Raw genomic sequence first — 27,814 nt, 5'->3', positions numbered from 1 at the left:
GGCTCAAGCCTAGCAAGCATGAGGCCTTGAGTTCAAACTGAAGTACCACTTTAAATAAAGGGGGGGGGGGGGGGAGCTGGGTTACACCTGTAATCCCAACTATACAGGAGGCAGAGATTAGGAGGACTGAGGTTCAAAGACTGCCCCCACGAAGAGTTAGTGAGACCCCATCTTAACAAATAAGCTGGGAGTAGTGGTACAAAACTATGGGAGGCAGTAGGTAGGAGGATAGTGATCTGAGTCTGGCCCCAGGCAAAAAGTTGAGGCCCTATCTGAAAAATAAAGTAAAAAAAAAAGGGGCTGGGAGTATGGGTCAAGTAGTAAAGCACTTGCCCTGCAAGCATGAGGCCCTGAGTTCAATTCCCAGTGCTGCCAAAGAAAAAGAAAGAGGAAAATGTAATCCCAGCATTCTAGAGATGGAGACTGAGTTGGCAGGCAATCTGGACTACACAGCAAGCTCAAACCCAGCCTGGGCTACGTATGGAGACCCTGTCTCAAAAAAACCCAAAGTAAATTAGGATCTCATTTCTTTATGGTCAGGTAACTCAACAACTACCTACTGTCTTCTTTGCTTCATTCCCTTCTCTCTTCATTCTAACTCAATCTGTAGACCACTGACAGTTCTCCTTGCTGGTTTATAACATTAATCTTTGGCCTCCAAACTTTGTTAAGACTCTCTATACCTTGCAAAAGAGAATAAAAACCCAAATCTGCTCAATTGAGCACTCAAACTCTTTTACAGACAGCTATCTTTCCAACTGTCTACTGTTCATTAAGGAAAATTCTCCCAAGTAAATTCCACTGTCATCTTATCTTAGTCTCCCTCTATTCCTCTCCCCCAAAGCTAGTCTTCAATTTATATACTTGCTTTTCTCTCACAAAGTAACTGCTTCAACTTCTCTAAATACAAACTCTCATTGAATTTCCAAGTGTTCCAGGAAGTTCCTTAGACTCCTAGGGCCCCACTCAAACTCCCTCTACCCTGAACACCATAGCATTGTTTGTGCTACAACTGGCTACATTGTCTTCTAGACTCGATTGGGTACAATCTTTTTCCAATTAAAAAAAAAAAAAAAAACTCAAGGGCAAAGTCTACTTTTCCTTCCTCCATAGCTCTAGTATAATGCAAAACACAAGGCAGATCTTCAATAATTACCTGTGTAATTTTGGATGTCTGAGTTTCAGTGACTAAATTATGAAATCAAAATCACCTGGTTTTATTGTATTTCTGAAGGTTAACCTGCGATACACTGTTAATAAAACTGCTGTAACCCAACAAGAGGAAAGATGGAAACTAGGTAGCATAATCTAGTAAACAACCACAGTTGATTTAAATCCTATTACCAGTCTGATAAAAAGAACTTGTTTAAATGTTGATGTTGCAACACAAAATATAGATGTTAGGTTTTGTGGGACAAAATAGTGTCCCTATCGGCTTTATTAAACTTGTGCAAGACTGAGCCATAACACAATTTAGTGGAAATGTAATCACGGACCTATGAAAACTGCACATGAAGTTATCACTCCATTTTTATCAACAGGTTAGGGTAAAAACATCTTCATGTCTGCTTTCAACTTTATTGCACGAATATTTAAGGACAGGGATAGAGGTCAGGTAGTGAAGAACACAACCAATGAAGACTAAAAAGCAGTTGAGTATGGTGAGAAGAAATCTATAGATGGGATGTAGAGAGGCCTAGGTCCCAGTTGTGGTCTCACCCCTCAACAGCTATAAGACCTATTCATGGCAAAATCACTTAACACTTTGACTTTAAAACAACAATCACACCAAGTCTCTAATGGTTTTCCCCGACTCCAAAATTCCAACACAAGTCTAATTAAAATTGGCATTAACAGTGTAGGATTCTTGTACAGCAATTTCAAATCTTTCACAATATCAGGAAAAAAGCAATTTATTTCTGCAATGTACAAGAAATGAAGGTTATTCAGGAACAAAAGATGGTTAATTTAAAAGCTAAGTAATTCTGCAAAAAATGCCTCTTTCTTCATTACAGGAAGATGTTTTAGCAGAGAGGAAACATTGCACTGCTAAAGACAGCCCAGACTGCTTGTGCAAATTAGGCCTCCTCAGAGTACTTATTATCTATGCTGGTATGTGAAGCGGTGCCATTGTAGTCCAAAGCAGAAACTCCTCAGAGTTTCTCCAAAAAACAGCGAGAAAGTTCCCACCCTCGGGAAGGTAGTAAATAGCCGTTCAAACGATACGGCACTGAAAAAATCTGCCTTTTGTCACCTAAGTACTACAGGGAGCACAGTCTCCGATTCTTTATCAAGCATTCAGCATTGTCTCCCTCCCTACCTGTCAAAGCTCAGTTCCAGTTTCATCCCCCACACAGTAACTTACCCGGCAATCTAACTTCTCCCGCTGGAGTACCGGCCCCAGGCCTGCTCCCTCCCCAAGCCCTCACGTCGACCGCAGCCCCGCACGGGGCAAACAGGGGCCGGGGTCTCGGGAGCGATCCCCCCCTCCCCACCCCCACCCCTCGGTACTGGGTGCGGCGGGTGCCGCCCCTCAGACCCCAGAGCCGAAACCTAGGTCCTGCCACGGCCACCTCGCGCCACCCTCCCTCCACACCTCGTGCCTCTGCCCCCGGGCCGAAGGCGCACTGCCCAGCCCGCCCCTAGGAGCGCACGGAGACCGGCCAGTTCGGCGCCGCCGTGCCTGGGCCCCGGACGGACGACTCCCCCCTTCCCAGCCCGGCGCCCCAGCACCTTCCCCGGAAGCCCGGTCTCAGTACCGACCCCTCCACACCCTACCACAGCCTCTTTCTCACCGGGACGCCCTGCGCCGCGCCGCTCTGGGCAGAGCGGCTGCTCCATAGCCCCAGAGACACCAAGGGACACTCACCCCGGAGGATCCTCCCGCCGCTGCTGCTGCTGCTGCTGCTGGGACCGCTGCCGTCGCCCCCGCCGCCGCCGCCACCAGCACCGCCGTCCACACTGGCGCCAGCACCCGCGGCCATCCTCCTGCCGCCGCCACCGCCCTCTCCTCTCCTGTCAGTGGCTCAGGCTCCCGGACCGCTCCAGGTTCCCCTCGCCGCCATTTTGACTCCTACAGGGAGCTGGAGGGGCTCGGCTCGGCGCGGCCCTGGGGCGCCTGCGCGGCGCTGCGGAGCCAGTCATGCCCCGCCCTCCCCCGCTGTAGACTCGCCCGGGTCACGTGGCTTGACGTCAGCGCGCGCCGGGAAAGCCTGGGGAGGCGCGTTCCCGGGGGCCGTGGGACGGGGGGTGGGGGGGGGGTGCGAGCGTTTCCGTCTGTTGATAGCTGGGGAGACCGACTGCGGGTCGCTTGGAGTTCACAACCTTTTGTAACGTCCTGCTGATTCCGGGGAGTTGTAGCACATTGATAATTGTATCTGGATGGAATTGTACTAACTACTTCACTGGATGACCCATTCACATTTCCGCTGGGCGGCAGGCATCCATCAAGTGGTCGTGACCACACGCGATGCATCATTCTCAAAAAGACCTGCGATTCCGCGGAAAAGTCCTTTCTGACAGAGTTGGTGTTTCCGTAACTTCTTGACTGTATTTAAGCACTTGCTTGCGTGCTAGTTGTACAGTAGGTTAAAAAAAATATTACAAGACCCTGAAAAGTTTCAGTTAATAACAAAGAACAACATTGATGTAAGTTCACAACCCCCACGTGGGATATCCGAATCTCTCTTCCCTAGATGCCTCTTGTTTGTGAATTTGCAGTAATTTCAGCTATGCCTGAACAAGAACAATTTATTTTTATGGAGCACCTTAGAGTTTGGAAAACACATACATGGTTTCTGTTTGAACTCTGTAACAACCCTTTGAGTTAGTTGGGACAGGTGTTATTGCTGTTTTACGGCTCTGTAGGCAAGCCAAGACGAGAATGCAGGCATTCTGACTGGTCGCTGAGCACCATTACACATCACTCACTATCCTCTTAGGCCTCAGCAATAAATGATGTGTTTGTTCTCCAGGAATTTATTTTAAAATATTTGCATTTTCCACCTCTACCTACTCTTTAAGAAACAAGTTTTCTGCCACACCTTTTCTTTGGTGGTTGCTTTTAAGCCACCTTTAAATAAACCACCTGCTCTTACTTCCTGAATGAGCCGTCTAGACTTGCACTTAGTTCCTGAATGTACCTTCTAGACTTACCTGCTCTTAGTCACTTCCTTTTCTAGCCTTAACCCACTTCACTTGCTCTTAGTTAGTTGCTTTTAGTTAACTATAGATAACATTGCTGATGTATAGGTCATGATGGTACAGTAGATGAAGTTTCATCCAATAAATATCTCCATTTCCATGGGGGGACAGATTTGAGACTTGCTCTCCGGTCTCCACACACTTGGCCCTGTTTTTCAAAACTCAGTTGTTTCAGGGATTGGCATGCTATCCATAGGATAAAATCGATGTGGGTGGGTAAGAGCTCCAAGCTTCAAAGGATAAAAGCAATGTGGAATTTTGCCACGTGTTTGGTTGCTGATTTTTTTTTTTTTGTATTTGTTTGTTTTTTGGGAACCCAGGACATCATTCATGACAAGCACGCAGTCAATTACTGAGCTACATCCCCAGCCCCTTTCATGTGTTTTTAACCATCTCTTGATCCCTTATTATTTTATCCATTTGTATTTGACTGAAAGATTTAAGGGTTTTTAGATATCTTCTAATGGAAGGACTTTATGTCTTTGAATATTGTCGTTTTTGTTGGGCTTTTTTGGGTTTGTTTCTTTTTTTTTGCAGATTTGCTGTATCTTCCTCATGTTCATTCATCAACTCTTTTTTTCCCAGAAAAGTATGCTTTCCAATTTGTATTGGTTCTCTTCTTCCTCTTTCACCTTATGTGTCTCCCCTGTTCTAATTCTTGAAGATTTGGACATTGTAACAGGGATTGTAGTCATGATCCAAAAAGGGATTCCCCTGTAGTTGGTGAGCCTCATCAACTGCTCACACAGAAGTGAACAAAAGGCAAGAAGTGCATGGGAAAGTGAGAAAATTCAGAGCAACCAGTCCATCTAGTTGTAGACAATGACTAGTTCTGATTGCCTACCTCCTTATCCTTATACTATTATACTTCCCCTAAATTCATACTTGAACTTTATCTAAATACAAGCCACCTGTCACTATTTTCCACCATTTCACCTTTGTCTTCATCAGCTGAATATTGCATTAACTGAAAGACCTATTATGTACAATCTAAAACTTCTGTTGTTTATACTGCTTCTTGATGACTTATTAAAATGTTTTAAGGTGAATAAAAGTTATTTGTTTTTAGTTAACTATTAAAATGTTAAATTGTCTAGTCTCCCACTATTAACATTGTCATTTGTTCTGAATCTTCATTGCTTGACTTTGGTTCTGTTTCCTAGCCACAATTTAAAAAACAAAATTAAAATGATGTCAACAGGCTGGGGGGTGCTTAGCGGGGAGATGGTTAAGGTGATCTAACCAATGTACAATGTAAGGCTATTAGGAATTGACACAATGAGTCTCCCCATGTACAATGAATATTCAGAACTGACTTCTGAGCTCAAAAAAATGACATAAACATTAATAGCATTCTAAGTAATGTGAGGTTAACACCATTTTTTAGAGCCTTTGATGTAGATATCTATTCAAAGGCTTTTAGAAAAGCCAAAAAAGGCCTCCTAACTGCTAGTTCCACCTTATCCTTATCTACACATTTGGAGAATTGCTAGTAGGCTATTTGAGTCTAGAGCTTTCATGTTCCACAATTTTTCTATCCTCTAATTCCTCTTTTTGTGTTTTCTTATTATACCACTTGCTGTACTTTTGAGATACTGAATTAACTCAGTTTACACACTGTGATATTGTGAAATATGTGTTTGGTCTTCATCCCCATTTCCTGGCATAAGACTCCTAAAATCCTTGGAATCTTAAAAGTGATGCATGTCTTCTTGTATTCTGATGAGTTGCCAATGTCTGACAGTTCCTAAGTAGCTTCAAGTGGGGCTGGTCACCAGATGGATTGGAACTTCAAAGCCTACTCCCCAATCTCTAGGGGAGGGAGAGGGGTTAAAGGTTAAGTTGACCATTAATGGCCAATGATTCAATCAATCATGATTATGTAACAAAGATTCCATAAAAATCCAAAAGGACAAGATTCAGAGAGCTTCCAGATAGCTGAACATAGGGTGATTCCTGAAGGGTGGCATGCCCAGAGAGGGCATGAAACTTCCATACCTTACCCTATACATTTTTCCTAGGGTATGAAATTTTTTGGTAATATCTCTTATAATAAACCAGTAAACATAAGTATTTCTCTGACCTCTATGAGGTGTTCTAGAAAATCAAACCCAAAGAGGGTGCCGTGGGAACCTCAACTTATAGCCAGTGAGTTAGAAACACAGTTAAAGCAACTGGGGACTTATGATGGGAATTGGAAGTGAGTAAGATCATGCAGAACCTGTGAGCCCTCACCTGTGAGATTTGATGCTATCTCCAAGTAGATAGTGTCAGAGTTGATCTAGAGGACACTTAGCTGGGGTCCACTACTACAGAAAAAAAAAATGCTTGCTTGGTGGTGGGGGCAAGCTTCCACACATTTGCTCACAGAGGTCTTCTGTGGTGATTGTCAAGTGAGAGTAAAGGAGAGCCTGAGTTTGTTTTTCCTCTGTATTTTAGACACATTTATCAGAGTTAGATTAGTTCATTGCAGTCCAATACAAATTATTTAAAGTATCCAATATAATGTGTCAAGCACTGTACTAGATGCTAGGGGTGAGAAATAAATAGATCTTTGCCCTTTGAGGAGCTTAGAATGTAAATAGGAAGACAGTGAAAAACAATTAAAAAATTTTTAAAAAGTCTGGTGAGCCAGGCATTGGTGGCTCATGACTAAAATTCTAGCTTCTTGGGAGGCTGAAAAATGATCTTTTCTATCAAACTATTTATTACCCTCTTAGATTACTTAAAAATTCCTCAGGTCGCCATCTTAAGTGACTTTGCATGTTTAAAGGGTCCTTGCTTCTTCTTCTAGATTCCTGTACAACTCTATTGCCCACCAAACTGCATGCCCTAAACCATCCCCCAAGCCTTTTAGCCAATCGGGAAGATTGTGAACCTTTGACCTGGACAAATCCCAGGTGAAGGGCAGGTACAACTGCATCAGGGATATAAGGAGGAGCCACTGTCAGCCATTTTGTGCTTGCATGTTTGCTTAGTGGGAGTGAGCACAGGCACATGCTTGCACCCTCTTGATCAAGAGAAAATTGCCTTCTCAAGATTTTCTGTCTCTTGTGTGTCTGTTTTCGGCACTGGAGGGTTAGTACTTCTAACAATTTGGGGTTTTGTCTGGGATATTACATTCCGTCTGGGAAAGAGGGGTCCCAGCCCTTCCCCAAGGAGACATCCTGCTGCCTAATGTGGCAGCCCTGAGGTTTGTCTGAGGGCATCAACTTTCCAGATGTGCGAATGAACTTGGACTGCAGAATTTCTTGACAACATAGGTAAAAGAGCTCCGAAGACAGGAACTGCGGCAACCACATGAGTTTTGTGCACAAACCAAGACAAGAAACGTCATGGGGGTGACCAAGTAATGTCTTGGTGGTCAGGATATTGGGGCTGTGTGATGTGTGAATAAGACATGTTGGGTGACATGCAGAGAAAGCTAATGGTTTAAGGTGGAATTAGATTCTTGAATCAACCCAGGTCAGCAGTTTATACTGACCCATAGGCTACCAAGAGCTGCCTCAAGCTCCCACGAAGGACATGAGTAGAGACAGACAAAGCGAAAAAGAATCAGAGTGCAAGAAACCTCTAAGGCATTCCTGTAGCACTACTCAGAATTAGGACGGCCCCTCAGAAGGACATTGGCCTCTCCCCCTGTGAAATGCTTTATGGGCTTCCTTACCTTAGCTCTGTTACTGATGCACCTTCCTTTGAAACCAGACTATTTCCTCAAAAATTATATACTTGGATTTTCCTCTACTTTACTTTGTCTTAGGAAAAAAGGACTGTTAGTACAGTCTCCTCCACTCAATTTTCCTGTTCACCCACACCAGCCTGGCGATTATGTGCTAATCAAGACCTGGAAAGAAAATAAGCCTGAGGCAGCTTGGGACGGACCCTTCCTGGTCCTGCTGATCATGGTGACAGCCATCCAGACTGCGGAGCAGGGATGGACTCATCACACACAGGTAAAGAAGGTGCCCTCACCTGACCAGAAGGAACAATGAGCTGTGCTCTCACATCCAGGCCACACCAAAGTAACTTTAAAAAGACTATAGTTGAAATATTCTTTCCCTTTCATTTGGGAAATGATATGCTTATTATTAATGTAACTCAGAGTACTTTTCCCTTAACTGTTGAATTTGATGCATGCCAGATCCTTCCTTGTCCCAACTCCAGCTCCAAAGATATTCCTTTTATATGCACCCCATCCCAGAACCCACAGGGAAGCTGGTATCTATCCAGAGTGGACAGATATGGGGTGAAACACTGGGTATAAAGGATACACTTTTCCCTTTTATGACAATCCTAAGGGCTGGACCAGACCCCAGGGCACTGGAAAGATTCCAATTTCTACCATCTAGAACAATCAACAGTCTTTTAACAGACTACAGTCAAAATTACAGCTGTTTCAGACACACCCTTCTCCTACTTGTAAAGATAAACAATAAAACCCACTTAAATTAGTCACAGAAAGTCCTTGGAGTATGACACAAGGATCATCTATATTTCATTGATATGGGTTGGGGCAGATGTCTCAGGGACAGACCTGTTAGGTGCCTTTAAGCTCCATCTAGCTCCCAACCCCTCCTAGGTGACACCCAGTTCTACCTCCACATTTGTACAATAGTCGAACTCAGGTAGCTGTAGTAGAAGTCAAGGACCTAAGACAAAGAGTGGCTATTAAAATTGGGTACAGGGATACAAATGCTTGGATAAATGGATAAAATGCTGCCCACACATTAAATAAGAGTGATTGCTATGTTTGTACACCTGGGAGGCCACAGTCTCAGGTGGTCCCGTTTTCATTACAATGGTCTTTGGACCCAGATGGAATGTGTTGCATGTTGGCTCTGTTTTAGGATGCCAAGGCTTGGGGCAATGAATCCTGCTGGATGCTATCATTACTGTTCCCAGAGGTTAGAGGTCCTACAGGTCAGCCCCCTAGTACTATTAGGCCACCCACCCTAGACGTCAATTATACCCCATGTCTCACCAGATGGGAGACGATTGATAAATGTGGGAAACCTGATGGGATACAGTGAAAGTCAGTCCTTCAACAGCTTCACAAACCAATCCACACTCTCGGTGGGCAAAGCCAATGTCTGGTAGTACTGCAGAGGACTTGTACTTGAGACTCTCCCAGGTAACTGAGCAGGCACCTTTGCTCTGGTGCAGTTGGCAATCCCTTTCATCCTAGCATTTAGGTCTCCAGCCCATGCCACAAAACCTAGAAGGGAGAAGTTTGCATACCAAATAATACAGCCCCTGATAGAACTATTACTAAGGCCCTACAGGATTAACTTCCCTATCTAACAAGCTAGCTGAAAACTCAGATATAAATGATCCCTTCACTGACTTAATGGAAATTGGTTTGGAAGATGGAAAGGCAGGATGACCTCAATCTTAACCTCCTTGATCATAGTGGCTAGAGTTTTTATTTTAGCAGGATGCTGCATAATTCCTTGTGTCCAAGGACTAATACAATGGTTAATTGAGATAGCCCTCACCAAAGAACACCTCCAACCTAACAAAATAACTTGTTTCTATTAGAAACGCAAGAACATGAGAACCAATAGCTTCTAAGTAAGTTTGAAGAAAAGAATTTAAATTAAAAGAGGGAGAAATTGTAAGAAAAATGATTTTTTCTATCAAACTATTTATTACCCTCTTAGATTACTTAAAAATTCCTCAGATCGCCATCTTAAGTGACTTACATATTTAAAGGGTCCTTGCTTCTTCTTCTGGATTCCTGTACAACTCTATTGCCCACCAAACTGCATGCCCTAACCCATCCCCCAAGCCTTTTAGCTGATCAGGAAAGACTGTGAACCTTTGACCTGAACAAATCCCAGGTGAGGGGCAGGTACAACTGCATCAGAGATATAAGGACGAGCCACTATCAGCCATTTTGTGCTTGCATGTTGCTTAGCTGGAGTGAGCACATGCTTGCACCCTCTTGATCAAGAGAAAATTGCCTTGTCTAGACTTTCTGTCTCGTGTGTCTGTTTTTGGCACTGGAGGATTATTACTTCCAACACCAGGTAGGACTTCCAAAGGCATATCCCCAGTAGCCTACTTCCTCCAACTAGCTCTACCTCCAAAAATGTCCACTGCCTCCCAGAATAGCATCGTCAGTTGGGGACCAAGCCTGTAAAGACGTTTCATATTCAAACTAAAACAGTCAGACTGCTATGGGTGGGCATGTGACACAACCAGCCAATCAGAACCTCTTCTGGACATTTCTGCCAGGTTCTTAAAGGAGATGTTTCTTCTTGCTCACTTTCTTTGAGATTATGACCTTAAAAGACAATGTAAATTGTCTTCTTATCTAGAAGAGGAGAAAGTCATGTACAGTAGGAAAGAAAGGAAGAGCATAGACAGAAAGAAACAGAGAAACTAAGAGAAAAGAAAGTCATGATACTATTTGAACACCTGTACCTAGATGTGTGTGAATCTAACCCATCGCTAGACTTTTGATTTTTAGAAGCCATTGTGTTGCTTTAATTCCTTTTATTTTAATAGAGTTTGAAATGGGCAAAAACAGTGGGCTTCTGCTGCTTGCAATCAAGATTCCTGAATTCATGTGCTGTCTTCCCTGCTCCCTCCTCAGCACCCCATCCACCTGATCATCTAAGCTGAAGACCTGATTCATCTACATTTGTGTATACCGTTTTCTGTCACTGTTGTCTTTTGCTTCTTTTGTAACTGTTTTTCTACCATCTATCACCATCCACTTAAGTCATTTCCCAGGCTTTTGTTCCTGGAAATACAGTATGGAAACTGGGTTTTTCAAATCATGAATAAAAAGCAAATTGTAAGCCAGGCTTGGTGGCCCACGCGAGTAATTGCAGCACTTAGGAGGCTGAGGCAGGAAGTTGTGAGTTTGAGGCCAGCCTAACAGGGCTGAGGGAGTGCCTTCCTAGCAATTTTGAAGCCCTGAGTTCAAACCCCAGTATCCATGATGAGGCCATGGATTAATGGAAATTTTGTATACTGCTGGTGGGAGTGAAAATATGAAAAAACATTTGGGAAAGCTGTTTAGCATTACCTAAGAAAGATGAAAGCTCACTTGCAGTATGGACCTAACTGAGAAAGGCCAGGGGGACCCAACTTTCTCTAAGGGTATTTGGCTGGAACTTAAGTGTTGTTAGACAGTTTATCTCAGAAGTATGTTAGTATTACGTTGGATCCCTAATGTGTTTGTCCTTTTTGAGTGATTGAAGGTGTCACGCCTAGAGGCTTGGCTGTTTGATTGACAGATGTCAAGCCCCGCCTCCACGGCCCGCCTCAGCAGTTGATTGGATGCTGAACCAAGCAGCCCCAGGCCGGTGGAGTCAGAGACCGGATTGGATCCGCTACTGTTGCTGCCAGGGTTCGGAGTCCCACCGGACTGTGCACGATGTTGCCGCGGCTCCTGCAGGAGTTGAGGACGGCCCCAACCGCAATTCCGGCGCTGCCATTTTCACAGCGAGTGCGGCAGCTGTCAGTCGCAGCCGCGTTTTCCGGCTTCTCAGAGCTGTCATCATGACAGACGGGGCTGTTTTTAAGCACCTCACAGGTGTTCGGGGAAACTGCGATCCAGCCTCAGATGCCCCGAGGAAACTTCAATGCAGCTGCAGACGTCGGAGAAGACTTCCAGCGCTAGGAATCGCCACAGCTGTCATGGCTGCTGATCCAACCGCGGCTTTGCTTCGGTAGACTCTGCCTTAGTCACTGCCGCTCTGGGTGCCCAGACAAGGCTCCTAGACTTCTCTTGTGTATGACAGCTTTAGGTGACCCTTAGTTGACCCCGCCTGCAGCCTCTCCCTGCCCCGAGCTGCTGCGGATCTCATTCCAGCAGTCCCCAACTTGGGTGGGGAGGAGCACTTCCCCCAGCCCAAGACAGCCAGTGTCGTGTGTGATTGGCTGTGTGGGCAGTGCCCACATCACTTTCCTCTGGATAGTCCCTCCTGTGTATTGCCCCACTGTGTTGCAACATTAGGCCCTAATAAACCCCCTCTAATTGGTTTCATTGCCCGCTGTGGTCTTCATCAGCGTAGGCTGAGCTGGAAGAGCTGACAATTCCCAGGGCTTCCAGCTCCAGGCAACTGGAGGGCGGCTGAAGAGTTCCAGAGAGCTGCAGGCTGTGCAAACGACCACAACTGCGGGAGTGCTGAGAAGACAAGAGACTGCCAAGACCTGAAACTGTGGGAGGGGAGAGTCCGCAAACAGCAATAGACTGTAGAAGGCTAGAGGCTGCAAAAAAGCCACAAGCCCAGGGCCACTGGAAGAGTCCCAGAGAGCTGCTGAGTCACCCAGAGTAGCTGAGGGCTCCACACCTGGAGCTCAGAGCTGTGACACTAGCCACTATAAGCCTCTGGATTTGAGTCTAGAGCCTAAGACTCTGGCTCTCAAAGCCTCTGGCCTTGAAAATCCAGTTCCTAAGGCTTTAGCACGCAAAGGCTCAGGGCTGCTTATTTGAGATTTCCGTCCTCAGCAGGTTAGTGGCACACCACTCATTTCACTATTAGGTATATGGAGAAACCTTCCCACTTACACCAGTAAACAGGAACACGCATACTCAGGGCAGTGTTTATATAAGTTGAAAACAATTAATAATCCAAATACCCATAGCGTGCATAAAAAATGTGGTATAGTCACGCTACTAAATGGTAGTGCTAGGATCTGACCTTTGATCTTTTGGCTCCAACTGCCAATTTTTTTTTGTCCACTTTAGCAAAATAGAAATCCATCGAAGTAGTTCTGGATATAGATTAGGAGACAAGAGGAATTTCAAATTTAAACACAAAGGATGATGTAAGAAAATGAAAACTTTTTATAATATGTAATTTTTTTTTGAAAAAGCTAATTTTTGCAAACACTGTTGCATATCTGAAAAAGAGTAAACTTGGAACATCAAGATTATCTTTTGAACTGCCTAAGGGTACTACTTAAGTTTCTTTGTAATAATGGACCACAGCTTTTATTGGATCTTCTTACATTACAATTGTGCTTGCAATTCAGAAGTGTGTTACTGATGTTACCAGTTACATAACTGCAATGTTTCCCCCACCTTTGCAACTCTTCTGCTCTTACTGCTTGCTTATCTGAGTTTCTCTGTCATTGAGGCCATGCAATTATAAAGATAGACACAAATAGAAACGAAGAGAGGCACTTCATTCCTCAAAGACCTTTGGTACAGGAACAGAAATTAAATGTGCTTTTTTTAGAGAGGAGACAATTCAAGATATTTGAACCTGAGATAGTAAAGTGTTAATTTGTTATATAATTTTCTAGAAGCCTACCACCAGCTTAGAGAAGGAACATTTATAAAAATCACATTAAAAAGAGGTAAGTGGGAGTGTCTTTCTTATTCATTGTGTACATAGAGCTACAGCTCTAATTATGCCCTTTTATATAACTGCAGGAGGAAGCCCTTGCATTGAGGGTCACTGGGAATATATTGAATCCAGGCCCATTTAGCCCTTTATTGAAAATTGTAGAGGTCTGAGTTAACAGTGCTAGTCTTTTGTGACTTGGAGAAATTAAACCCAGGAAGGTTGTTTGCAACAGTAATTCAAACAGCTAAAAGAGCTATCTCCTGGGGTGGGAGGTGGGCGTCAGGGGGCTTAACTGTGTTGTGGCTGAATCTGGCCTCTGTCAAAAGTAATTTAAGGCTTTTGTCACAGAGAGAGACTTAAAATGCTTGATTCTCACATCAAGTGCATTCTGATCAAACTTCTCAAGATTAAGATGAATTCAACCAAGCTTGTCTGTTATTAAGCTCTTTCTCAGTTCACTTCAGCACTTTTTTTTTTTTTTTGGAAGATTAGCAAAGATTTAGCAAAGTAGGAAGAAATAGGAAGGGAGAATGAAGCACCCCCTGACACGTAGTCAGGGAGAACAGAGAGGCTCCACTTCAACACTTTTTTTTTTCTCCCACCTTGAATCTTGCCATTCACAAGACAGATCAGGCACAGGGCCTGAGCTGAGGTATAGAGGAGGTAGGTTTACCTTGCCTCCTCTTTCTATACAGTCAGTGTCAGAACACAACACCAGGTGGCTTCAGCATTTTTTTTCTAATGATGGGATCTTACTATGTTGTCCAGGCTGGTCCCAAATTCCTGGGCTGAAACAATCTTCCTTCTTTAGCCTTCCAAGTAGCTGAGACCACAGGTATGTACCAGTACACCTGACATCAGTATTTTTTACCTCCTTTTTAAAATCAAAAAATGGGGTAAAAACTGAGGAATTAAAAAAAGACTTGAGTAATAGACTCTTAAGATTCCTCTTACTGCAAGTGATAGAAATCCAGCTCCAGCTGGTTATACCAGAGCAGGATTTTCATCAAGAATATAAAGAATGGCCCACAATTCGAGGATAAGAAAGTGACCTAACTTCAGAACATAATCGAACATGGTTGGTTGTTCCCTCTGGCTCTTATCTCTCCTTCTTTCAGCAGCTTGGCTTCATTATTAAGTTACCGTGGAATAGCTTTCTTCAGAGGTAGAAACACACACACACACACACACACACACACACACACACACACACACACAAAACACTACTACCAGCAAAAAACCATGTCTTTCAAGTTCCATTCCAATGAAGAGACTGGGTTCCTAGGACAACATCCCAGGACATGGGAATTGATTTGACATTTGAGTCAAGACCCCAACTTTAGACCTTATCAATCATGCTGCATGAAGCCAATTCTTACAGGCCTCATATGTAATGCAGAGGTGCTCAAATTATTATCTGAGTAGTCCTAGGAAAATTAGTTCTACTGGTGGTGTTACCAGGGAAATGCTTGGGGCACAAGGGATCCCTAACAGAAGAGGGGAATCCCTGATTCAGCTCCCCAATTACAAACCTGATGAAGTCTCTTAAATTCAGCATGGAAAAGAATTTTGAAGAGATTCACAGACAAGACACACAAGGTAAGGAGCCAACAAAAATTTATCAGTAAAGCAGAGCATTAACAGGGAGAAGTAAGAGAGAAAAGAGAAAGCACCCCTTGACATGCAGAGTGGGAGCTGAAGTGCTCAAATGGGTGGACTTCCTCCCAGGAGTATCCTTAGCTGGGGTGGGGAGAGTTCAGTTAAAGCTTGCCCTAGATCAGTGATCACTGGGCAACTTTCAATCATTTTGCTAAATTCCTGTTTTGATGTTACCACCCAAACATGGAGACAATGGGTCTAAAGTAGCTTTACATTCTGACAATCTTGTGACATGGGGTGTCTGCTTATTATGACCTTGATTTATTCCTTTCTGATCAAAGAACTACTGAGTTGGGACTCATGTAAGGAAATTGTAATTACCTTAACATCTTAAAGAAAGAGGTGTGGTGGAAGGAATGCATGCATGTACTTTCTTAAAAGGATTAATTTAACTTTTGATGCTGTAGGGATTTCTTTATCCTTAGTTCTTGATTTGGCTTCTCTTCAGATGTCTTCTGATTTCCTAATCCTATCTATCCTGCTTCAGTGTGAGTGAAGCAGGATGAGGTCAGGAGAGTGTGAAAACAAGAAGATGACGTTAGGGAGATGGTCAAGCACAATTTATGGGAGACTTTAATTGGTCAGGGTAGGATTCCAGAGCAGAGTTGTCCATCAGAAATACAATGTAAACCACATATGAGAGTAACCATGTTAAAAGAACTGAAAAAAAAGATGGCTGAAATTAATATTTATAATGTATTATTTTTAACACATAGATCCAAAATTGTAGCATTTTGACATATAATAAATATAGGAACTTCATTAATGAGATGTTTTGCTTTCTTTTTTTCTTATTTTGCAATGACAGTTACATCTCAATTTGGATGCTAAGTTTTAATCAGAAATACTTGATCTGTATTTATATTAGTTGAAAAAGTTGTTTCATGGGCTGAATTATGTTGGTCAGAGGTACAGTGCTTGCCTGGTATGTGCACACAAAGCCCTGGGTTCGAGCCCCAGCACCATACACCAAAAAAAAAAAAAAAAAGCTAGAAGAAAAATGTTATCAACTTAAAAACTTTTCCAATAACCGAATCAAATATCAGTTTTAAAATCAAAATTAAATAATATAAAACATCAGTTCCTTAGTGTTATTTGATACATTTCAAGGACTTGGAAGCTACAAATACTTTGTTGGGATTTGTACTGGACATTACAGGTGGTTAATGGGTATTAATTATTGTGATGACCTCTGGGATAGTTAATTTTATATGTAAATTTGTGGGTGCAATGTGTGGATAAGGGGGATATTACCCAGATTAAACATTGTTTCTTGGTGTGTGGGGAGGGTGTTTGTTACAGATGAAATTAGTATGTGAATTTGTGGACTCAGTAAAGTGGATTGCCCTCCCCAGTGAGGCTGGATATCGCCCAATTTATTGAGGCCCTGAATAGGACAAAAGATGAAAGAAAGGAATTTACCCCTTTTGATCCTGCTTTATTGCTTCGGCTGGACTTTCCTCACCTTATCTTCTCTTGTACTCAGAGTGGGATTTATATCATTGGCTCCCTGGATCTCAGGTCTTTGAACTTGAACTGAACTATGTACTACCAGCTTTCCTAGCTCTCCACATTCCAAAAGGCAGATTGTGGGACTTCTTAGTTTCCAAGATCTTACGATATATATATATGTATCATGTATATATATATATATATATATATATATATATATATATTTCTTTGGAGAATCCTAACTAATCTAATCTCCCACCCCAAATTATGTTCTCCATAGAATATTCAAAGTGATTGTTGAAAAATGGAAATCATATTATATTGTCCCTGCTTAGAGAGCCTTTTTAGTGTCTTCTCATGATATGCAGTAAACTCCTGTGATCCAAGTAGGGCATCCACTTTGAAGTAGGGGAAGGAGTTTGAGTGTTTACTAATCCATCTTCCTGAAAACCTGCTATAATGTTAATAAAGAAGTGCAAGAGGAAATGAGTCTGTGAGTGAAATGAGAAGTGGAGGAGTGGGCTATGTTAGCAATCAAAGATTTTGGTGAACTTTTCTTTTCTTTTTTAATTTGGTTTTTAGCTTTTTGATACGGGTTCTTGTTATATAGACCAGGCAGGCTTTAAACTCACCATGTAGACTGGGCTGGCCTTGAACTCTGGATCCTCCTGCCTCAGCCTCTTGAGTGCTGGGATAACAGATGTGTATCACTATCCTGGCTGTGAATTTCTTTAAGAATGAAGGAAGATGAGTTATTTTTTTGTTTGTTTGTATGTTTAGTGGGACTGGGGTTTGAACTCAGGGCTTTGTGTTTGTAAAGCAGGTGCTTTACCACTTGAGCCACACCACCAGTCCATTTTGCCCTGATTTGCTGATGGGGTTTCACGAACTATTTGCCTGGGTTGACCTCAAACTGCTATCTGCCCGATCTCAGCCTCCCAAGTAGCTAGTATGATAGGCATGAGCCACCAGTACCCAGTGGCAGATGAGTTCATTCTTACTGATGGGTAAAGAAGGAAGGGAGAATCCATAGCGCATGGAGGTTGCTGTGGACAATCAAGATGCTTTCTATAGCAGAGCCTTTTTTTCTTGACCATTTAAATTAACAGCTATAAAGAGCTGGACTGGGAGAAAGGCAAAAGTTTGAGGTCACTGATGGAGAAAACTATATATGGAAAGTGTACATTGGTTAGCTTCCTCTCCTTCCCCAACCTTGTGCATATTTTGACAATGTTTGTCCTAGGCTGAAGCTAGCCAAATTTTTATTAAGAAAAAGTTATTTTTTGGGGACGACAGAGAAGCAATTGGGAAGCCTTGTAGAGAACCTTACTCACTCTTGACATGGAGGGTAAACTGTCTGCCAGTTGACATATTCATCCTATAGACAGAGAAAACGTAATCAGTATTTTCACTGTGAGGCAGTACTAATAATTGCTATAGACTGAATATGTCCCCTGTAACTCATTTGTTGAATTCCTAACCCTCCAGTGTGATAATATTTGGAGGCAGGGCTTTTGGGAAATGACTAGGTTGTAAGGAAAGAACCTTCATTAATGAGATTAGTGTCTTTGACTAGAGATATATTTCAGGGGAAGAGCCTGTGTTTAGCACGTACAAGGTACTAAGTTTGATCCCCAACACCATGAGAAAAGAGAAGGTTCCAAAGAACCACCTTGTCTCTTCTGCCATGTTCCTTCCACACAGTGAGAAAACAGCTGTCTATTAGCCAGGAAGTAGGCCCTCACTAGGCACTGGATCTGCTGGAAGCTTGATCTTAGACTTTCTAGTGATATAGGGACCAACAAGTCTGGCCACAGCAGCAAGCAGGCTTCAGGAAACCAATAAAACAGGCAGGCTGCCAGGCATGATGACATAGAGACTAGCTCCAGTCAAAAAGTGCGAGACCGTATTTGAAAAAAATAACTAAAGCAAAAAAGGGCTGGGGGCATGACTCAAGTGGTAGAGAGCCTGCCTAGCAAGTAAGGGGTCCTGAGTTCAAACCACAGTACCACCCTCTCAAAAAAAATTGAAAATGTTTTTACTGGTCCCTTTTATAACCAACTGAAACAAATAAAGATCATCTATCTACACATGAATGAAGATAGTATATAAATTTTGTTGTGCTTGGATTTTTCAAAGGGTGCCTTTACATATTTCCTCTCCTTTGGTCAACAGTTACAGAATATTACATTCTAGCTAGGGCTGGCTAAGATAATAAAACTCCCAAATGACCTTGAATAACAAAATTATGTAAGTACAAGCAGGAAGGCAGAGGGGAGAGAAAATGCATAAGAGCATGGAATCTCTACATATTAACCCTGTGGTTACAGTTTAGAATACAAAGGCAAGTTGATGGATAATTACTGGTGTTTCTAGACACAGGAGAGAGGAGGAGTAAATCTCCACTGTTGTTCTAATTTTGCAAGATAATCATCCAGAATAAGAAAGAAAAACTGAAAAGGTACCAGGTTCCCCATATGGGTAAAGAATCAGGAAGGCTTATCAAAATCAGAGGAACATAAACTCATTTGCTCTGAGTAGGGGTCTTCTTGAGTCTCCTGGCTTGTCTTGCCAAAATACTTCACCAGATTTGGGTCACTGGGTGTGGGGTCCAAAAAGTTCTTATCAGAGAAAGAACTCAAGGATGGACACAGAGGAGACGGAGCAGGAGCAGGTTTATTCATTTATTTTGGCAGTACTGGGGTTTGAACTCAGGTTCTAATGCTTGCTAGTCACTCTGCCAGCCGTGGGGCAGGTTTATTAACGCAGAGCAAATCAAAAGCATAGATGGGAGGGTAGGCAGGCAAGGAGTGCTGCAATGGAGGTTCCATGTCTTCACGTTTTTATTGGGGTCTGTGCTCATAGAGGAGGTTGATACTAGAAAAGTGGTTACTATGTCATTAACTTTTTGACTGGGCTACATGTCATCAAGTCCTCCCATATGTTGGGTACAGGGGCAGTTCTTGGCCTTGGATGGTCAGACTGTGGGTCAACAAGATCCTGCTGTATGTCACAAGCCATTTCTTTAATGTCTAGGATGTGATTCCTTATCAATGTCCAAGTCATGGTTTTCAGTCATCAGGTGTCCTAGTTCCCTGTCTAGCACCTACATTATTCTATCCTACATCAAGCAAAGTGCCACCTAGGTGGTGACACCAGCTTACAGAATGGTGAGAAATAAATTTATATTACTTATAAGCCACTCAGTCTTTGGTATCCTTCCAGCCTGAGTTGATTAAGTCAGTAGTAGAAAAGAATTCAAGTGATTCATCTCATTCCTCATATTTATGAGCATGGAACCAAAATTAATCAATGGTCATAAGATAGTTGAGCAAAATCCAGCAGAGCCAAAATGAATAATGAGAACTCACCCTAAAGAAACACAGGTTGTTTATGGAACAAAGGAGAACTTAAAATTTAAATTAATATTCTGAGAGTAATTTGAGGTGACAGTGAATCTGTAAAATACTAACAAGAGTCTCTAAAAAAAAACAACACTGCTAATGCTTTAAAATATGATTCAACAATGAAAAATGTAATAAAAAAGCCAAAGAAATCCTCCAAAATGCAGAACCTGGAAGGAAAAGTGAAAAGTGAGAGAAAAGTTGAAAAGACATAGATGACCCACTAAGAAGCGCCAACATATAAATCTAGTCGTTGTTGTTTAAAAACAGAGAAAACAGAGAGAAGGAAATAAATAATAGATCTATTGGAGCTAAAGAAAAATTCAACACTTTAGTTTGAGAGGTTTTATCCACTGCTAAATCATGAGTGAAAAAGACCCTTGTGTAAGGCCTGGGTCTGGTGGCTTGTGCTTGTAATCCCAGCTGCCTGGGAGGTGGAGATCAGGAGAATCATACTTAAAGGCCAGCCTAGGCATAAAGTTAGCAAGGAAGATAATAGATTGCAGAAATAGGGCAATCGAAAAAAGAAAAAAAATCATGGAATGCTACTTGCATAACAGGCTCCAAAAAGGAATAGTATGAAAGAAATTGGATCATCATAGACAGTAGATAAAAGTTTATTGTAAATAAATTTAAGAATCACAATTGGGAATGGGATGTGGCTCAAGCAGAGCACCTACCTAGCAAAAATGTGAGGCCCTGAGTTTAAAACCCAGTACTGCCAAGCCCCCTCAACCCCCCCCAAAACCCCCCAAAAAGAATAAACAAAAAAAGAATTAAACTATGGACAATCTATGCAAAATTGAATTCACATTTGACAACAGAGTGGAAGAGTTAAGAATTTTGTCAATAACAAGCCACAAGGTGTGTTGTGAGCTATTCCTAAGTGGGGAGGAAGAGTAAAGGAACTGAGACCTCACCCAACAGAAAATCCAAAGATTCTCAGTGTGGGGTTGGGGTTGAGCAAGTTTGGTCACGGATTTGGGAGAGGGGTAGAAGCTGGGTCTAAGGGGATGCATGAATTGGAAGGGAGTCGGAAGAGAATTGGGAGAGGGCAATGCGAGTGTGTGCGGGGGAGGGAAGAAGGTGGGGCTAAGTAGGGGGACTGAGCAGAAGGGGCGTGGCTTCACCCCGCTTGGGAGGGGGTGAGAGCACGCTTCCTGCCACGGCAGCTGGAGCGCATGCGCAAGCCAACTGCCACGCCCTTCCCTGGAGCGCCTTCCGCTACTGGGCCTCGTCTCTCCTCCGTTGGTCCGGTTCACCTCGCCTGGCCTTGCCTCGCACGTGTTCTCACCTGACTCACCATGGCTCGCCTGTTGGAGTTCTGTCCTTGCTTCCAACGCCACCGCGTGGTGGTCCTGCTAAGCCTGCATCTCGGCCGCCGCCTCACCCATTCAGGGTCTCGACGCCAGCAGATCACGTCGCCAATGGTGAGGCAGGGCCCAAGCGGCATGGCGGCCGGACGGGCAGGGCGGGAAGCGCGAGGTCAAGGCGCGGGGTGCTCAACGGGTGGAGAGGGGAGGAGGGGGGACGAGGCGCCGGGCTCGCGGGGCGCCCCTGTGGAGGCCCTGCCCTTGGGAGGCTGAGGGTTCGGGAGAGGTCTGCGACCTTCGTGGTTACTCCAGGTGGGCAGGAGGAACGACGAGCAGAGTAGTTGCTGCCAGGACCTGGCATTTCCCCTAAAATAATGGAAATGCTGGACGGTATTGGGGTCCCATAGGGCAGAGATCAGAACCTGGCGCTTTTAGGAGGAAACGAGTTGTCTTAAAAAACTTAATTGGGGGCTGGAGGCGTGGCTCAGATGATACAGCGCGAAGCCCTGAGTCCAAAACCTCAGTACTGCCAAAAAATAATAAAATTCAATTAGGTCCTCTAGGAATTGAATTCCTACATTTTTGGTGTCACCAGGCCCGTTTCTAGTACAATTGGTAAATTCTGCAAAACATTTGAAGCTATTTTTTTTTTTTTTTAATACTGGAGATTGAGCCCAGGGCAGGTGAACAGGTGAAGGCATCGCTGTGCCACTGAACCACACCAACCGTAGCCCTGAAGCAGTTGTTGTTATAAGTTGTGAATCACTGTCTTGAGCAAGCCAGGCTCATGAATGTTTTTTTCTCATCTTTTCCAGAAACAGGCTATCGGAGTTGTGGTGCTGTTTACCGTCTTTCTAACCCCAGCTGCCTATGTGCTAGGCAATCTGGAAGCGTTCAAAAAGGGGTAGATGGAAGAAGATGTGGAGCAGCACATAAGGTCCAAAAAGCTTTCAGAAAAAACTGTGGTGTCATTAAATGAGCAGAGGTGCTTAGTTGGGCCCATTGTGGATGTTTGGTTTCACAGCCGTATGTTTACGGCACCTATTTTGCACGTTTACCACTGAGCATTATGTAGCTGATAGCCAAAAATATTGTTCTGCTAAGTGTTAAATAAAGTTAAAACACTTACTCATGCTTGGCATATATTTGATCACACATTCTTTTTTTTTTTTTTTTTTTGCTTATTTCCTTCTTGCAATGCTAGGGATCAGACCTAGAACCTTGTGTGCGAGAGGCAAATACTCTACCACTGAATTGTACCCCCAGCCCTCACTTTATTTTCTAAACTTAGTGAAAGCTGATGAAAATTTTTTCATGAAAAATACAGTGAGAACTACTATAAAAGGTCAGACTTAGTGACTTGGAGTGACATTAAGTATAGTTTTGTGAGAATGAACGCTTGTTACCGTGTGATACCAACCTTAAAAGATTAGATGTGTAACTGTAAGGTAATACTCATAAGTTTAGCTAAGTGGTTTCTGTGGTCTTTTTGTACTGCTACTCTATGCTTCACTGTGAGAAATAAAACTTTTTTTTCCCCTGAGGGTTGGGGATGGAATCCAGGGCCTCCTGCATGCTAGGCAACGTCTCTACCACTGAGGTACAGCATCAGACCAATTTGTCTTTGGTTCTTTAAATTCCTTCATCCCAGGATTTGGTGAGTAAGTACATGTATACTTTGTACCTCTCCTAATTTATGATTTTGTAATTACCCTTAGTTGTCTTTCAGGTTTGGCCTACATACACACACCTTTGTGTTGTACCTCATTCTGCAATTAATGGTGTGACTGTGGACAGAACAGTTCTACTATAAGCCTCAGTTTCCTTATCTCTATAATGGTCACTTAATTTTTTTGAGGGGATGTAATGGTGATTAAAATATTAAACAAAGATACAGCATCTCAGCATGGTGTCTTATACAAAGTAAATAAATCAAGTTCTTGTTAAGAGGAAGTATGTTTGCTAATACTCTTTCATCCAACAATGCATTCCTGTGATACGATGCTAGGGATTGTCTGAGGTCAATAGACCAAAAATAGACCCCTGCACTTGGATTTGTCTTACAGGACTTATAGGCAAGAAGGTTTTTTTTTTTTTTATTCATTTAAGGAAGGGGTGTGTGTGTGTGTGTGTGTGTGTGTGTAGTGCTAGTAGCTCATGTTTGCAATCCTAGCTACTTGGGAGGCTGAGATTGGGAGGATTGCAGCTAAAGTCCAGACTGGGCAAATAGTTTGAGAGCCCCTCATCAAATAATCAGAGCAAAATGGACTGGAGGTATGGCTCAAGCAGTAGAGCATCTGCTTTGCAAATGGGAAGCCCAGAGTTCAAACCCCAGTCCCACCAAAAAAAAAAAAAAAAAGTATTTTGGTTTTACTTTTTGGCTGGGAATTGAACCCAGGGCTTTGTGCATGCTAGGTGAATACCTCTGAGCTACATCATCAGCCCCTTAGAAAACTTGTATTTTGTTACTTACTGTAGTTTTACATTTCTGTTTCAAAATTTATGTTGCTGTTTTAGTCATGGTTCTCCAGAGAAACATAACTAATAGTGTGTGAAAAGAGAGATTGATTTAAGCATTTGGCTCATGTAGTTGTGGGATCTGGCAAGTCCACAATCTTCAGGGGAGGCTAGCAGACTGGGGACACAAGACAAAGTTGCAGTTTAAGTCTGAAGGCAAGTGTGTTGGCGGGATTCTTTCTTAGGTCAGGTCAGTATTTTTATTAAGACCTTCAGTTGATTGAAGGAGTCTTCCATCCATACACACATTATGGAAACCAATCTGGTTTATTCTAGGATAGTGTTTGACCAACTACCTAGGTCATGGCTTAGCCATATAGACATACAAAATGAACTATTACAGTTGGGTAAAAATTAATGGGCTGCTCCACATCTTCTTCCATCTACCCCTTTTTGAACGCTTCCAGATTGCCTAGCACATAGGCAGCTGGGGTTAGAAAGACGGTAAACAGCACCACAACTCCGATAGCCTGTTTCTGGAAAAGATGAGAAAAAACATTCATGAGCCTGGCTTGCTCAAGACAGTGATTCACAACCTATAACAACAACTGCTTCAGGGCTACGGTTGGTGTGGTTCAGTGGCACAGCGATGCCTTCACCTGTTCACCTGCCCTGGGCTCAATCTCCAGTATACACTTCTAAGTGTTCTGTTGCTAATAGCTTTAACTCCTTTGCCTCTTTATCTTTTGTTCATGTGCCTTCCAAAACAAAAACTCTGTAGTAGTCTGTTAGTCCCTTGATTTTGTGCAGGTAACTGCTGTAGAGGGAAATCCCAGACCCACACTATCATTATTTACAAACTCATTGTCTCCAGACTTACAAGCCTGCAGTGCTTGAAATTCTTTGGTTTTTCCCTTCACTTTTTGTGATGATGGCTGTTTAAAAGCTCATGTCATGTTAGTCTGTTTCCTTTTACTATAATGAAATACCTGAGGTGGGTAGTTTATAAAGAGATTTATTTGGCTTATAATTTCGGAGGCCGAAAGTCCAAACGGCATGGGGCTGGCTGGCTCTGGTGAGGGCATCTCTAATGGCATAACATCATGGATGACATGGTGTCTATGTGTGTGTATATACCCACCCACACCAGAGGGAGAGATCACATAGGAAACATAGGAAGCCAGAAAGTGGGAAGAGGCTTTTTTTTTTTTTTAAATAACTCATGAGAGATCTAACTTGGTATCTCCCCAAAACTAATGTCTTCCAAGGACAGTGTCCTCAGTGACCTAACCAATCCTGCCTCTTAAAGGTTTCACCACACCATTTCACCACAGTGGGGTCCAAGCCCCCTACACATGAATCTAATGGGAGACAAAGTACACCCAAAGTATAGCATGTACCTTTTTTTTTTTCTTCTATTTTGGTGGTACTGGGGCCTGAACTCAGAACCTTGCACTTGTTAGGCAGGCACTCTTATCACTTGAGCCATGCCTCCAGGACTTTTTGCTTTAGTAACTTTTTAGTTTTTAAATGTTTTTATTAATATATATTAGTTGTACAGGGGTTCATTGTGACATTTCCATATATATATATGCATATATGTACCTATAAAAATTACTAAAGAGTATATATAAACTATATATATAAAAATATATACATGTACTAAAGATACATAGATAGTAATTTTTTGAATAGGGTCTTAAGTTTTTCCCAGGCCAATCTGGGCCATGATCCTCCTATTTATAGCCTCCTGCATAGCTGGGATGACAGCAGTGCACTGCCATTGCTAGTTTATTGGTTGACATGGGATCTTGGCAACTTTTTGCCTAGGGTGGATTTAAACTGCAGTCCTCCCTATCTCTGCCTCCCAAGTAGCTGTGATTACAGATGTGAGCCACATCTGTCTTTGTCTGTCTTCCCTTTCTTTCCCTTCCCTCTTTTTTTTCTTTTTTTTTTTTTTGAGACAGGGTCTCACTATATAGCCTAGGGTGGTCTCAGACTTCTCATCCTCCTGCCTCTGTCTCCCAAGTAGCTGAGATTACAGTTGCTCACCACCATGCCCTGCTTATATACGTCCTTGTTCTATGAATAGTCTTCCCAAGCTTACCAGACCTACTCTCATGTCCTGTTCATAAAGAAAGTTGAAACTATTGCTTAGTTACTGCCCCACTATCTATCCACTCACCCACTTTTCCTCCAGTTGCAGCAGAAGCTGAATTAGTCTAAGGCTAATCCCTGGGCCTGTGCGCTAGATCCTACCTCCTTTCTAGCCATAGGACACAAAACTCTAGGAATTTTCTATCTTCGATTTCTTACCTCTGTATTGATTCATTCTCATGACAATTTAAACATGTTTATCTTTTTTTTTTTCTAAACAAAAACCCTTCAATCCCTTTTTGAGTTTTTTTTCTTTTGGCAACACTGGGGCTTCAATCTCTTTTTAGCATAAGTATCTCACATTTTGGGTAGCTTTTTCAACTTTCCTCCCAGTTAGTTTTCAACTAATTGAGATTTTATTTCTATTTCACTGAAATTGTTATCCAAGATCATAAGTGATGTTGAGATTGAGTCTAGTTGATAGTTTACAGTGGTTTTTTTTTTTTTTTTTTGCTATTTGGCACTATTTACTCTGGGCTTGAGTTTTCTTTTTCTCTTTTTCTTTTTGGTGGTACTAGGCGTTGAAGTCAGGACTTCATGCTTGCTAAGCAGGCACTCTACCACTTGAGACACTCCGCCAGCTCCCAGCTCCTACTCTGTTTGAAATAATATCTGTGTGGTATCAGTATACTTATAGTTTGTCTAATTTCTATTTTCCTCCCATCAGTTTGTTTTATTTTAGCCTTAGCCTTCTTTCCTCTTCTGTTTTAAAATTTATAGTCCTATCCTGTTGGATGACTTCAGTTACCTTGTATGTGTTGATTATTCCCAAATCAATCTCTCTGTTCTAGCTCTTTCTCCTGGAGTTCAGATAGTTACATCTAATTATCTCTTGGATATTGCATAGATACTTCAGATTTTAAAAATCCAGACCTGAAATATTTTCCTAAATTTGCTCTTCTTGTTCACACTCATTCTTTCGGTATTTGTGAATCTACTATACATGCCTGTATATTGTGCTCAGTACTGGGTACACACTGAGGAACCAAATGAAGTCACTTCCCTGACTTAATCTAGAAGGGGAGATAGATAAACATGTAACCTTATGTGCATAATCACAAATAGGTTATGAAGAATAACAAGGAGACATAACCAGGTGGGGGAGGGGAGAGTCATTGAAGATAATTTGCTAACATGATCTGTGATACTGAATTGAGATCGGAAAGATAAATAAAGATTGGCAGAAGGAATCTGAAATTTTAGACAAAAGATGAGATCCAGAGTGATATGTTGACTTTTTACAAGAAAGCTATGTAACCTAAGGGTTTGGATTAGATGGAAAGTGATGTGAGAAGATGATGGGGCAGGTGAGATCCAAATCCTGAGTGCCCTTATAGTGTAGGTCATGGATACTAAAAATGTTATTGTAGGGAGCCAGGTGTGTGCTGTAATCACAGCACTTGGGAAACTGAGGGAAGAGGATCATGAGCTCAAGGCCAGCCTGGGTTCATAGGCCTTGTCTAAAAAAATGTTATTTTAAATAAAGGAAAGCTATTATAAGTACTGGTAACTGAATGTGCAACTGGAACTCCAAAGGAAAGCTAGTAAAAGGTTTCAAATAGGAAAGTGATAGGATCTGGTTCTGGTAAGAGAGCCCAAGTAATTTAAGTTTATAGGAAAGTAAATATATTGAGAAGTGAATCATTTGCCTCAAATCACAAAAGTATTTGATATTTATGGAAATCTTCATCAAAATGCCAATGAAGCCAGTCACCTGTGGCTCATACCTGTAATCCTTGCTACTCAGGAGGATCAGGTTTGAAGTCAACCCAGGCAAATAGTTTGTGAGACCCTATTTGAAAAAAACCCTTCACAAAAAAAGGGCTGGTAGAGTGGTGTAGGCCCAGAGTTCAAACACCAG

General features: G+C 42.5%; 1 protein-coding gene and 2 pseudogenes across 1 annotated transcript in view; 1 reads left to right on the top strand and 2 right to left on the bottom strand.

Annotated features, from left to right (window-relative positions):
* Positions 1 to 3,010, bottom strand: part of Btbd7 (BTB domain containing 7) — a 94,487-nt gene extending 91,477 nt beyond the window's left edge. The window contains exon 1 of the mRNA XM_074067277.1: positions 2,870 to 3,010. The gene's annotated coding sequence lies outside the window, so the exon portion shown is untranslated. The remainder of the gene's footprint in view (positions 1 to 2,869) is intronic.
* A 459-nt stretch (positions 3,011 to 3,469) lies between these two features.
* LOC109703089 (uncharacterized) lies at positions 3,470 to 11,889 on the top strand (annotated as a pseudogene).
* Positions 11,890 to 14,114: 2,225 nt separating this feature from the next.
* LOC141421789 (small nucleolar RNA SNORA51) lies at positions 14,115 to 14,235 on the bottom strand (annotated as a pseudogene).
* Positions 14,236 to 27,814: the final 13,579 nt, after the last annotated feature.

The sequence above is a fragment of the Castor canadensis genome, chromosome 3 (assembly GCF_047511655.1).
Source record: "Castor canadensis chromosome 3, mCasCan1.hap1v2, whole genome shotgun sequence".
Taxonomy (NCBI): domain Eukaryota; kingdom Metazoa; phylum Chordata; class Mammalia; order Rodentia; family Castoridae; genus Castor; species Castor canadensis.
This window is presented reverse-complemented; position numbering and strand designations above follow the sequence as displayed.